General features: G+C 37.2%; 1 pseudogene; it reads right to left on the bottom strand.

Moving 5' to 3' along the window:
* Nucleotides 1-3,721: 3,721 nt before the first annotated feature.
* Nucleotides 3,722-10,640, bottom strand: LOC138017712 (uncharacterized; annotated as a pseudogene).
* Between the last annotated feature and the right edge of the window lie 3,668 nt (nucleotides 10,641-14,308).

Below are 14,308 nucleotides of genomic sequence, written 5' to 3'. Positions count from 1 at the left end.
CTGCCTTATTCGATATTTGATTAAGTCCCAAAGAACTCGCTTATCAGTAACTTTCGCCACTCTGGAACACTCTCAGTTATAAGCTTACGAAAATAAGAATCATGTAATAAAATTGCCTTAAATTTTCAATAAGATGGACCGTACTTTTGTTCTTCGCCACTGTTAAAGTGAAACAAAATAGCCGAGTGATCGAACTTCAAAGAGAGAATTATATTGGCACGCTCTACCTTCCCCCTGGTACGAGTCACTCAAGAGCCAATAATCTAATCTCCGTTGAAGAAAAGGATTTTTTTGTCTCCACTGAGCTAAAGCGTTTACAAACCGGATTCCTTACTCGTGAAATATCCTCTAAATTGAAATTTAACGAAAGCGTTTCCCATATTCTTCGTGCGTAGATGACCGAAGCAGTTCTTCTGGTTTATTTCAAGTGAACCGTCAAAAATGAGGAACTTAACTTGGGTCAGGAATGTCGGTCCCCGCTGTTTAAGTAAAAAAAAAAAGTACCTAAATCTCAGTGAAAGTTGTAGCAAGGCGCACGCTAAAAAGGCAGAGCAAGAGGAGGTGAGGTGAGGTGATAATCTCGACACGTTTGCGGGGCCGATTTTGTCATAAAGTTTTTAACGACGACAGACATTTTAAAGGACTTTAAATTAATTTTGAGTGACATGCCAAATTAGTCCAAAGGCACAATAATTTTGAACTATTTCCTAAAACATGGTTTGCAACGGCCAGCATTCTGCAATAAAAAAATGGAAAATTATTTTTAACTTTCAGACTACCGAAATGCGACTTGTTTTTCCTGGCATACACTTTTCTCAACAGCAATGTTGAATTGGTTCTTTTCTGATTTTGAAGCAAACCAGTTTTAAGTTTCATACTTATGGAACTCGATAACTAAGGAATAAAACTCAACAGCTATTACTCCTTCAAACATCTGCTTCTCTAATTCTCCAGCGAAACATGAAAAGTTAGTGATGTATTGGTGTATTGGTTAATTTAAAGACAGGCAGATTAATTCCCCAGTGTATCATTGAATTTAAGCTGAGAGGCAAATTAATGCTCCGGTTTATTGGTTAATTTAAGCAAAGACAGATTAATGCCCCAGTGTGTCATTTAATTTAAACACATGCAAGTTAATGCCCCAGTGTATTGCTAAATTTAAACACAGGCAAATTAATACCCCACTGTATCCTTTAATTTACACACAGGCAAATCATTGTCCCAGGAGGGGCGCATTGGGGTCTATTAGAAACCGAGAAACCGCACAAAAATTCGCCCAAAACCGAAAAACCCAACTGAATTTCGATCAAAACCGAACACAAAGCCATCAAAACCGAAAGTTTACGGACCCGGATTTCCAAAACCTTAAGTTAATCGATTTGATACATTAGTGGTACCTGGAGGTTATGGGATAAACCAGGTTAATTTCATCACTTTATGCAGGATGTGGATGTTATTTGTGAATCAGGCATACCTTCTAGTCTCGCGTCTAGTCTTCTAGACGTGAATTCAGAGATTCGATTGAAATATTGCAGCAATCAGTCGACCTGCGACCTGTAATGACTGTAAACCGGTCTAACAAAAAATTGCACAGTTTGGTACCTTTTTGGTGGTCATCGGGAACTTAGCGTGACTTTTACTGTGGTAAGAGAAAAGTCCTTGAATTGACGTCTGCGTTTGGTGTCCATTTGAGAACTCCCGCGGCAAGCGCTCTCGATTGAGGAAACCGGAAACCAGAAACCGAACAGGCAAAATCGAAAACCGCGTTGGAAACCAGATCCGAAAATCTGCTTGTATTTTGGCCGAAAACCAAATGCTCAAAAAGGGAAAATCCGAAACCGTAAGAGACACAAAAACCAAAAACCCGACCATTTTTGGTGCAAAAACCGAAAAACCGGCCTAAAAAGTGACCAAAACCGAATAACCGAAAATCCCAACGCCCCCCTCCCCCAGTGTATCAATTAATTTTCACACAGGCAAACTGATGCCCCAGTGTGTTTCAATTTGATCTAAAGTAAAACACTGGGAAATTTCATTTCATTGATTTCCCACCATGTCACGCGCAGGCCGGCACATACAATATTAATCACAGTGACTTATCATTTTCCAGCTATCATGATATCCTGATATCATGAAATTGAACCTAACAGCAATTATTTTACCCCAACTGAATTCTAACTTTCCTCGATAAAAGACAAGTTCCCTTTCCACTTCAAAACTTCGATTCTCCGCGATTTTGGCGTTTGAGCATGAGCCTGTAACACCGGGAAGGCTTACAGCACTGAATTCCCCGACGTCAACATTGTTTACCGCTTCCATAACTCGCTTGAAAACATCTAAATACAAAAATCCATGACATTCAGACAACCACTGCTTAATTAATCCCCCCACAGAGGCCAAACAAAGTTATTCCATAAGGTTCGTCCACGTTTTTAGTTCTTTCTGAAAACCAGAATTTCGGAACGTGATCATCATTTTCCCGCCACAAATTACCGACTTGAACGCGACAAATCTCACTTCGAAAGAGCTGAAAGAACTTTCTTTTGACAAATTCGCTAACCTGTCGACCAACCAGTTGACTTGAAAGGCTGTACCATTTTTCCCCGGGTCCGAGGGTTGATACATAAATCCTAGAGAACGAAAAATGGTTCCGTGTCCCAGCACTAACCGCCACTGCCAATGCGCACCAGCAAACTGAAATGGATTTGCCTTTCCGCAAAACTCATCTCGCCCCTAAACATGGTCATTCAATAGAATATTAACTTCTCTTTTCTGCTTATCATATTCATTTACTACAGTCACTGACTTTCATAAAGTTTTATCTGTTACCGTAATGCCAGGGCTATTTCCGTTTACTTTACAAAATAACGTTCTCCTATTTTCACATTTACACGTCATCACCAACAAATACACTAACATAGCGGAGCCTTTTGAATATTCAAGGAGGATCAACTGCAGAATACCCTGCCACCCCAATAAAGTTCTGCGTACCTTGCTACGCGGTACACAGAAACTAATAAATTCAAGTCGAAGTATGTAGTTTATTTCAAACAGTATTTCTCGTTCTAAAGGCATGACTCGCGAATCAAGCAGTGTTCGATTGAGAATTTTATAGTTCAGTTATCTACAATTTTCACAAGATCGTAGGAAGAAAATAGCACTCGTTTACTAAGTAAGCTAGCCTGTTCCAGGCTCCCAGATAGTAGGGAAAGAGAAAAAAGTGCGAGCGAAAAATGAGTGGGGGCTTGGGCTTGGGCGTGGGTCGAGCCCCGCTCGCTTTTCCTATGCAGTCGTTTTCGTTTTCCCGACTATCTGGGAGCCTAGAACAGGCTATAAGTAAGCCTAAGCGCTCGTTTCAGTCATTAGGACTTAACGCTCTTTTAACTTTTTAGCTTTCGTTTTACGGTGCGGTTAACTATACTTTTCACTTTTCATACAATATTTATACATATGTATGGCAATGGCAATATTTATACAATGCTAAGTGGTTCTTCCAACAACTACAGCCGTGTTTGTTATTCTCGCGCCCGAGAAAATTTTAGTGGAAGTAAAATCGAATTGAGTGGTTGACCGATAGTTTTCATTTGTCGCTCCCGTATTTGAAGATACAAACCTAATACTGAAATAGAAGATCTCTGGACCTAGGGTACGGAGGGTAGTGTATTTTTTGTGTTTGTAGGCAAGCCGTAAAACAGGAACTAGAGTCAATTTCGAAGAGTAATTAACGGATTGCAGAAACTGTTCCAGTGTTACTTACTTGACACAGAATTTCCTTCTGGCTCTCCAGATGGTGAACAAATTCAGTTGCATTTTCCAGTGTAGATTTCGAAATTTCAGTTGGTGGGGCAGAAGCTGGAACTCCGGCGAGAAGTTTAGTCATGGTGTGATTAAAAACATGCATTGCTGCCGCGACTCTTAGAACCAGCTCCGGCATTTTGGACTTTGGGGGGACTTTGCCGTCTCGGATGCCTTCGTTAACCTCTGCGACAAACTGATCGATGTTGTCCCTAAGGAGCTGCTGTGCGTTGGGCTCGAAGGTGACGTGAAGTTGACCATTGTCGTAGATGTTCTTGAAACTTTCATTGAAGTCTTCTATTACCTCAGTTGACAGGTGGTTAGCAGCCGTCTCCATTTCTGTGAGTGTCAGCCTGAACGCTAGTGGAATGGCAAACAGACCATGTCCATGGTCCGTTTTAGCGATCAGTCTCGCCACGTTGAGCAAAGGGATGACTCTGCTCTCCTCAGTCGAATAGTGGTATGAACTTTGTGCATAACAGCTGAACGTGCCCAGTGGCGTTATCCTCGTCCGACTTCATTAACTTGTTAAGAATGTCAAAGACTTCAGGGGAGAGAATGAATCCTTGATGTTGATTTGCCAGCAGTTTCACCAATAGAGGACGTTGTTTTGCTGATAATTGGAGAAGTTAACTCTAAGTGTTCTAACGGGTCTTGGGTGGCATGCTGAATTGCGGACGATTTTCCTGAAAAGATTAACAAAAAACGGTATCAAAAATTGAACCAAATATGATATTTTTTTAGGAAGGGTTGACCAATGTATCAAGTAGAGTGAAAGAATTTTCAAGTGATGTCACGATTCGTTTACCTGTTCCCGGGTATCTTACAAAGATGGTGAAGATGTTAAGCGACTGATTGTGCGTCAATGTTTGAACTCACGATTATTTGGATTATAGAACGATTATAGAACGATTATGGATTATAGAGCGAGGTATTTTCATGAGAAGCGCGATAGTAGAATACCTTGGGTGTTTGAAAAAGTGCTTGCGATCATATGATTCACTAAAATAGGATATTCGGCGCGACAAATTAAAGAAAGGGTACAAGTAATGTATTTTGTTTTGTTGTTGTTGTTGTCGTTGTAACAAACGAGGCATCGATGCGCTCGATTAAGCAACGGAGTTGTAATTCATTTTGACGACTACGAGACTGCGGGACTGCGGAAGCAGCATTGCAACACGACTGATTATCATTTCAACCGTGACTAACGACTACGGGGCTGTACGACTGCGGGCGCAGCAATACAACACGACGGCGGCACTGCGGGAGCAGCTTTCAAGTTAGATATTTTGTGGGCCGGGTATTCTGCAATCTAGCCAACAAAATAGCACTCGTTTACTGATTAAGCCTAAGCGTTCGTTTCAGTGATTAGCACTTTTTTAACATTTTAGCTTTCAATTTACGGCTTGGTTAACTACACGTTCACGAGATTATCTCACTGCGTACCGCGTAGCCACCTTCTAAGATAGCCTTCCATCTTGAATTGATTATCTTCCGTGTACAGCGTAGCCAGTTTCTAAAATAGACTTGAATTGATTATCTCAATGCTTACCGCGTACCACGCAGCCAGCTTCTAAGATAGCCATTTTCAATTCGCAGTTGATTGTTACTTGAATAAATTACATACTTCCACTTGAATTTATTAGTTTCTGCCTACCGCGTAGCTGGCTTGGCAGAACTTTGTTCGAGTGGCAGGGTAATATTCTGCAGTTACTCCCAAGAAGGGTTCGTATTTAAGGGTTTGTCTAAAACCAACGGAGATATTCAATAACGTTAATTTTTGCCAAAATGTTGATATTTCCGATTAAAATGTGCCAAGAAAACCGGGAATTTTGGCACAAAGTAGGTTATTTAAGGTTTAAAATAAACCCGGATTGCCAAGCTTGGATTTGAAAAAAAAAAGGCTCAATGTACGGTTTTTTTGCCAACCTTCCACTCAGTTAAGTGTGGCAAAAATACCAAGAAAGCATGCCAGAATTGCCGGTCCTGTGGAAGTGTACTGAAAGATGGACCATTTTCCTTAAAAATGATCTTTTTTTGCTAAAAGTACTTGGCAAGAAATTCAGAGGTTTCTTTCATTTATTGCCAGAAACATAAATTTATGTCAAGAATGAGAAGAAAGGTTCCAAATATTTCCAAATTAAAGAAGGTGGATAGATTTTTTTGTTTAAGAAAGGCAAATGAGTGTTGCAAGTGTTTCTCAACATTCAAATCTGTTTGACGACATCATCATAACCTCTAAGTTTAAAATCAGTCCAATGCAATGCAAAATGACGACGGGAATTTCCAACGTCAAAGCTGTAGGGTTGATACAAAATGACCACAGAAATTTCCAACGTCTAAACTATGGGGTGATGCAAAATGACCACGGAAATTTCCAAAGTCAAATTTGCGAGAGGCACGACCATGGAAATCTCCAACTTAAATCAAAACGACCATGAAAAAATTTACTTGCTATGCCATCTTCCGTCTCTGATTCCAATCTCCAAGGGAAACACATTTAACCGATATCATTACGTTCACTCGGCAAAGAATTAACGCCATGAATTGGTTCCACGGTTAATTTTATAAGGGTAGTCTCTCTCGTGGTCTTCAAATGGTGTTTCAAAACGTTTACTGGTATTTGGACTGAGATCACTCACCGTTTTCGTTGACTCAGTGTGGCTTCAACCGTAGGTCATTCGTCGCTGGGCTACTTGTAGACATGGCCGAATCTGCTCAGTTCTCCTCGCTAATTTTATCATGGAAATGAGTATCGAAAAGATCATTAGTAGCAAGGCTGTTACAGGACGATAAACGCAGTCTTTTTCCGTATTGTGCATTTGAAACTACTTTAACGTCCTGTTGTCCCATTTCGTTTATGTTCCAATGTCGTGATGTGAAACTGGGCGGCAAGTTTCTACGTGTGTCATGTGTCATGCGGTTTTTGAATGCGACAGTGCGGTTGATGTTGAAAGCCAATCACGACTCCAACGGCTCGCAAATGTTTTTCTATTCCCTTGTAGAGTTTTATTCGTGGTATGATGTACGTGTTAATGCATTAAAATTGAAGAAATTAAAAAGACTGATAAATTTTGGAAAACAATAACTTTACTGGATGGAATGTATGATTAGGCTTCAGTAAACAGCAATCTTCAATCACACATGAGCCTTTTACAATCTGATGGTAAACAAAACACTTTATGGAACTTATTTTAACACCACTATTTATAAAAGTGTTATTTGTTTTGATAGTAATTACGAAATTTATTTAAGTAATGGTAAGTTTCCACATCTTCTTGGTTTTTAAAAGAACGTATTTGACAAACAAAATAATGTATCAGAAAGTTTGCCAAACATTACAAGAGATGTTGATACAATTTATATTCACTGTGATATTGCTTTTAATAAACTAACCTTTAATCAACGACAAAATGATGTAATTTATGCATTTTCAAAAAGTAATTAATCTATACTTACCCATTTCAAATTTAAACAAAATGATTAAGTTGGTTAAATGTAATAAGAAAAAAGTTTTAATTAATGTAAGGGCAACAGGTAGACAAAATAATAAAGTTGATATGGTTGATTTTATTATAAGTAGTTTTTTCTAATGATTCTGGATTTCTAAACATTTTTCTCTTTTTATTATATCGTTTAAAAAATTACCTCTTAGCTTTTTCAAAAGAGGTTGAAACTTTTTAAGTTTCCACTTTTTTTTAATTATTTCTTTTTTAATTGTTTCTTTCTTTCTTCCCTTCTTTCGTTTTTTTTTTCCAAAAAAAAAAAAAAAATTTTTAAGAAAAAAAAAAAAGAAAAAAAAAGACACTTAATTTTAATATTCTTGATACACCAATGACAGAACAATCTGGTTATAGGTTTTCAATTAACTAGAGAAACGATTGGTATGATTGGTATAATGAGTATTTTCGAGTTAACTATACTTTTAAAGCAAAAGCAACCGGGGCTGGTCTTGCTGATGATTCTCCTGCCACTCCAATTAATGGTTCCTTTTCACTAATTAATAAAATTGCTCTAAAATCAAATGCAAGAGAACTTTATGTTGTTGATAATGTAGACAAACTTATTTTTATAAAAAAGAATATGCTGAATCAGTTACAAAAAATGAATTTCGGTATCTTGATAAACAAATAGTAAAGTTTTAAATGATAATTCAGGAATAAAACAAAGAGCAGCATTAAAAGTTGGTACTTGTAATGGTGATCCAAGATTAACAAAGACATTTGACACAATAATGCCATTAAATCGTTACTCTGCTTTTGAAACTTAAGAATATCAATTAAATCCACCAATGAATCTTGACCTTTTTATTGAATTTCAAGATGATAATGAATTAATTTATCAAGCAGCTGCACAAGATGATAAAAGAGTTGTAAGAAAATCTGTAAAAGATGTAAATGCTCTGTTTATATTGCAAGTGCACTTAGCTATCAAGCTAGTTCACAGGCACTTCACTTTTAATAATCTGAAAGAAACAATTCAAACTTAACAGAAACATTATTAAGAACCCCAACTGGTGGGATGGAAGGAGGCCATCAGTGGGCTAGTTACAGAGCGCGGTATAGTTGACCCCAGGACAACCAGGAAAAAAAACCAAACTAAAGGTTAGAACGGGTTTGAACCCAGGACAGCCTCTGGCAAATCCAAAGACCCTAACCACTGGACCAAGCTGCCACCTAAAACTGAATCATGGATGCCATTGTTCAAATTTACATCAAAAGAACAATCATGTGTTAATAGTAATTTTTTGAAACTAAAAAGGATAGATTTCTTCACGAAAAAGTTTTATCTTCGTCTACAAGAAATGTTGCAAGAGGTGACTTGTAAGTATCACCAGATGAAAACACCCAAAGAACGTTTTTATATTTTTACCAAATACCGATGTAAATAATAATGATCCACAAAACCCTTATATTTTAAACACTTTTTCTAATTTAAGATTAACATCTCTCAGATTACAATATGGAAATGAATATTATCCTGCAAATGATTATGAATCAGATAATAAAGTAAGAATATTTAATGATTTATTTATGCTGGGTCACAAGTATTATTTACTTTTATTTAAGTGAAAATAAACTAGATTTAACAAATGAACCAAAAAAATTATATTTTCTTTATAGACTAAGTCAAGCCGCCCGTCACAATTATTCTATTTATGCTGGTTTAAATAATGAAATGGGAATTAATACTGTTAGTGGTGAATTGATTGTTGTATAAATTGCTTTTTTTTCTTTGCAAAGCAATTTTAAGTATAAGATTTTTGCAAGAGATAAAATATGAAAGAACATTATTTTTCAGTCAGTGTTAATTTAACCCCATATCAATTGCAAAAAGCAATATTTTTTTAATACCAATAAAAAGTTAATTTTGCAAGTAAGAAAGAACATTTTAAAACGAAAGGGTATAATTCTTTTAGATAAATTCAATTTAAAAACTTAAAGGAAGCAAGAAAAACTGGTAAAGCACTTACATTTGCTTTAGATTTATTTGATATTGAAGTAATACGAATGAATTTAGATGAAAATTGGAAAAACGGAGGAGCTGGGAGTAGTTCATTATACCTTTCACGAAATTTCTTTTTTCTCGCTTTCACATTAATTATGTATAGTCTCCCTTCGTCTTTCTTTTCTATCATTCTTCCTGTTCTCTTCACATAAGTTCCATAGTTCAGTGTTGTTAATTATTCCTATTTCATAACGGTGTCAATGGACTAGCGTTGTTGTATCATTTCTAGTAGGAAAAAAGTCTCATGTTGAAAGCTTAACTAATGTATAGTAACAGTATAAATTGTTGTAACCTTGAGATACGTTTTGGTTGGTGGAGCAGAAAGTTTGCGGTTGAAAAAAGAGCAAGAGCAGTCGAAAGAAGTTGGAAAAAAAGGTATCCTTGCTATGAGTCAATAGTAGGAGCCGGCCGGAGAATCAGCGACAAAACTCCCTTTGTCAGTGGGGGCAAGGAAAGAGAAGAAAAGAGAAGAAACGGTCAGATTGAGAGAGACGCGAGAACTTAGAAGGAACTGAGAGCCAGACGAGAAGTAGGCGCTGAGATTTAAAGAAGTCGACGTGGAAACTGATGTTAGTCTGTTGGAGAACTGGACTGTTGGATTTGCTTATAAAGGACTGAACTGGGTTTGCTAGAAAAGAACTGAAGGTATTGTCTGTAAATATTAGAGTAAAGCAATTAGTAAATTTAGTATTATCGTTTAAGTTAAGTTGGAAAATAGATAATTATTTATTTAGGTAAGTATATTAAGGTTTAGTACACTAGTTTAACTCTTTTGGGGTTAGTTCGTTTTCCTTGTTTTAAATCCTGCAATTGTATATTCTTAAGTTCCTTAGGTTATTTTTGCCACCTGTTCCATCCTCGCAATCTTCCGAGACCCAGTGGATCAAGAACCGTCACAATCGCCTCCTCTGACTAATTAGCATTAAGTTACGAGATAATCGATCCCTGTCGAGAAGCACGACAGAGGACACCGAGGGCTAAACACCTTTTGGAAGTGCACGGTGACAAAAATCTTCTTAATGAGGACCAATTTCGTGTTCTTAAGAACTGCCAAAGGAACTTTGACTGCTTCGTTTACGAAATGAAAGAAAACGGGCCTTATAATACTCTGGGCCGTTCAGAGAAACCAGCATACTTAAAGTAGTATTCGGCGATTCTAGTTTCCTACCTACTTCTACACATCGTGATCCTTTCGCGCTGTGTCCATACGCTGTTCCCACGTCAGGAATCTTTATTCCCGCTTCGTCGAAAAATTCTAGGCTCCTTGGATCTTTTGAAGACACGTTATTGATAAACAGCTGACCATAAAGTAAGTTATCTGGGGTGAATCGCTCCATTCCCACTTTTGTAAGTTTTTTCTTGAATACTGATGACCGGAAGGTAGCCTGCTTTTTATGGATCGTGAAACGGCCCACATTGAAATTTGTTATCCTCCAAGTTGTTCCAACTCCTCGATTATTCCATAAAGGGTCGTGGATGGAGAGTGGAGCTTCAAAACGTCAATGAGTCCACGGTCATCTTCCTTTAGTTTTCGGATGTCAAGCCTCCTATAGGTTTCGCCGATGTTCTCATTTCTTCACAGTATCTAAACCACACCGATTTTACCGTGTTTACAGAAACACGCAACTCCCTTGCAAATTGTGTAACACTCGGTGCAATATAACCCGTAATTCTGTCGCCTCCGTCACTGATAATGCTATCAATAATCAGGAATTAACGATCTTGAGCCAATTATAACTTCTGCCATATTGGTTCACTTTTCTCGCCTCCATACTAGTAATTTCCAAAACGTATATATATTTAAGTGAGCGGGCAAAACTTGTAAACATGCACAGCATGCGAATAAAACATGATCGTTTGGCACCAAAAACGTTATCAATATCGTGACCTGACCGCGAACGTTTCATTTCTCAAACGTGACAGGTATGAGACGAAATCGTTGACGTTTGAAAAGTAACACTACGCGCAAAATTCGTCACACTTCAGTGATGGACGCAAATGGTAGTACATTATTATTCTTATTCTTATTCTTATTCTTATTCTTATTCTTATTCTTTTTGTTCTTCTTCTTCTTCTTCTTCTTCTTATTATTATTATTATTATTATTTAACAAATACCTTGTTTCTATCGAGTTTTAGTAAATTTTCAGCTCCGACTATTGCATTTCTAGCTTTTTGATTGGCTAAAAAACTCGACTATGAGCCATTATAGTTCACCACTAAATTTTCTCCGATTATTATTGGTTTAAATTGATCACGTGACGCGATAGTGTTCGTCCGCGGAGAGACACTATCAGCCCATAGTGCCCGTCCGAGGAAAATACCAGGATGGATAGTAGTCGTCCGCTGAAAATACCTCTGTAAACAAGCGGCCTTATGGAAAATAAACAATCAAAATTGTATTTAGAGGGTTTTTGTTTGTTTTCGTTTTCAAATTTACATTGGCTGACACGGCTTTCGTCTAATAAAGTTGAAAATAATTCAACGTGATTTTCGAGCTGGCGCGCGGAAGAAAATTCAGTAGTGAACAATAAAGACAATAGAGTGTTTCTGTCTCGGAACTATTGGTCTGATAGTTGCCCCTTGGAAATTTGATGTTCTTAAAACTAGCATATTTGACCTCGAATATTTGTTTTAAGAACATCAAATTTCCGCGGGGCAACTATTTGCCGATAGTAACTCGACAGAAACACTCTATTGTTTAAATAGTCGGAGTTTTACGTCATATGGAAAATAGTGCGCCAAGATGGTCTTTCCGGACGCTTTGTAAAATTGTGGAAATAAAAATCGGCGGCAAAACCAGGTTTGAGAATTTACTAAAACAAATATTCCATTCGCCCTTGTTGGATATGAAGTGATTATAACCAACTCGCGCTACGCGCTCCTTGGTTATTTTATAACTTCATATCCAACTCGGGCTCATGGAATAATTGTTATATAGAAACACGAGTGAAAGTTTGGGAGAACGAGAAATGCTGTGGGAACTCGAGCCGCAGGCGAGTGTTTCCTCAGCTTTTTCGAGTTCTCCCAAACTTTCACGTTATTTCTTTTGTAAAATGCCAACGATCAATAACATGACCTCGTGGAGGCCTTATTGTCCCAAGCTGGACAGAAGAAGCGACTAGGACAATTCTAAGGCAAATTATGTGTTAAAACCTTTAATTAAGACAAGTGCTCTTAACAATGGGTTAAAAACATGCAGCTGGAGAGGAAGTTATCAACGAATATTAATTTAAACACAGCAGACTGTGCTTCTATTCTGTCACTTAAGGTGAAACAGCAGAACACAATATTTTATTTATTTAACTTTGGATCTTAGTTTGTTGCTCATTTCTTCACAACTCACTTTAGCAATTTTTTGGAAGCGACTTCACTTCTCAAGTCTTTTTCAGGAAAAATAATTTTCTCCTGTTTACGTGAGCTACTTTTTGACAGTCCTGGCAACGTACTGATCAAGTTTAAAGGCTAAATGTCAGACCAGTCTTTTTAAATAAACACTAGAATATACTTTCATTACCTCATTACATATTACTTAAAAGCAGGAAACTGTTATTTCTTTTGTAAAATGCCGACGATCAATAACATGACCTCGCGGAGGCGTTATTGTCTCACGCTGGACAGGTGACCATGTTTGTGAATTAACCTTACTTTAAACTTCCATCTTCTACAGCAAATTTTCATTCGGCGCAATTACGCAAGTTTAAGAATCAGCTAGTAAACTCGAATACGTTTTCTTGAAAGAAAATATATATCGGCTTTTATTCACAGAAGTCGAGGTCCGTAACTTAACTTACACTACTACTTTTTTTCCACTTAAATGAAACACGATTTTTAACCAATCAGCGCGCGTATTTTCTTAGGACTGTTTTCTAATATTACATATTACTGACGACATAAGAAGCGACAAGGACAATTATAAGGCCAATTATGTGTTGAAACTCTTAATTGAGACAAGTGCTCTTAACAATGGGTTAAACACAAAACCGTTTTTCATGCAGCTGGAGAGGAAGTCAGACTGAAGTCAGACAACTACGAAAGTTTAAGAAACAGGTAGTACACTCGAATACGTTTTATTGGAAGAAAATATATGTCGGCTTTTATTCACAGAAGTCGAGGTCCGTAACTTAACTTACACTACTACTTTTTTCCACTTAAATGGTTCGCGTGAGGGCGAAGCACAATTACCGCCACTGAATTTACTGGAAAAAATAAAAAGGTGTCGTAGCTTGCACTTTGGAGTGTAAGACAAGGTTTATGACAAATTGCCCAAGACAAAAACTGAAAGAGTTGTGTCCAAGGTTAGTAATTCAGCGTCTTAAAAGCCTTGCACTTTATTTGCCCTGCTTTGAAAGGCTCTTTAACAGTTGAAATTAATGACTTTTGCAGCAACCGGTTTCCTGTTATCATATTGGCTGGCTTTTGTTAAAAACGGGAACAAAAGGCTGGTATATTACTTCATTTACCTTCTTGTTTTTGAACAAACGGTAAATAAAATTTAAACTAACTTGAAATGAGAATAAAACTAAGAAAAACAGGATGACTATTTGTGCGAAGCTGTAACAGTTTGTATAGCGTCCCCAATCCTTGTCATCTCCTTTGCTTTTCTTCTCTTTTACTTTTGTTCTCTAAGGCCTTTTTTATTGTCATTTCAAATTTCAACCTTTAAAAAATGTTAAAATTTTCTCATTCGCTTTTCGTATCTTAATTTGCGCTTTATTGTTGTATTCTAAGACCTTATTGTCGTTGGTCGGATTTTGAAGCAAAGATTTTAGTGTCTTATTGTATATGTTGTCGGTCAAATCCGTTCTCAGGTTGAATCCGTTTTTACCTTATAGGTTTTATGATCTTGAACTTGGACTTGAACATTTAAAGGACTCGACAAATAAAAAGTGTAGTGTGGATGTATCAAATTATTGGCACATATCGTTTGAAGAAAAGAACAAAGTTTCGAAACCTATAAATAGTCAAAACATTTCGATTTCCGCTCTGTAACAAACGTGTAACAG

This window comes from Montipora capricornis, chromosome 9, assembly GCF_036669925.1.
Source record: "Montipora capricornis isolate CH-2021 chromosome 9, ASM3666992v2, whole genome shotgun sequence".
In the NCBI taxonomy this organism is placed as follows: Eukaryota; Metazoa; Cnidaria; class Anthozoa; order Scleractinia; family Acroporidae; genus Montipora; species Montipora capricornis.
Note: the sequence above shows the minus strand (reverse complement) of the source record. Positions and strands in the feature narration are given on the sequence as shown.